Source organism: Mirounga leonina, unplaced genomic scaffold (assembly GCF_011800145.1).
Source record: "Mirounga leonina isolate KUSES-001 unplaced genomic scaffold, KU_Mleo_1.0 Mir_127, whole genome shotgun sequence".
NCBI classification, from domain to species: domain Eukaryota; kingdom Metazoa; phylum Chordata; class Mammalia; order Carnivora; family Phocidae; genus Mirounga; species Mirounga leonina.
The window spans coordinates 27,505,141-27,505,367 of NW_023270316.1; positions in this window are offsets into that span (position 1 = coordinate 27,505,141).

The following is a 227-nucleotide window of genomic DNA, read 5'->3' on the forward strand; positions in this document are numbered from 1 at the left end:
GAAAGAAAGAAAGAAAGAAAGAAAGAAAGAAAGAAAGAAAGAAAGAAGAAAGAAAGAAAGAAAAAAGAAAAGAAAAAGAAGGGAGGGAAGGGAAGGGAAGGAGAGGGAAGGAAGGAGGAAGGAAGGGAAGGAGAAAGGAAAGGGAAGGAAGAAGAAAGGAAAGGGAAGGAAGAAGAAAGGAAAGGGAAGGAAGGAGAAAGGAAAGGGAAGGAAGGAGAAAGGAAAGG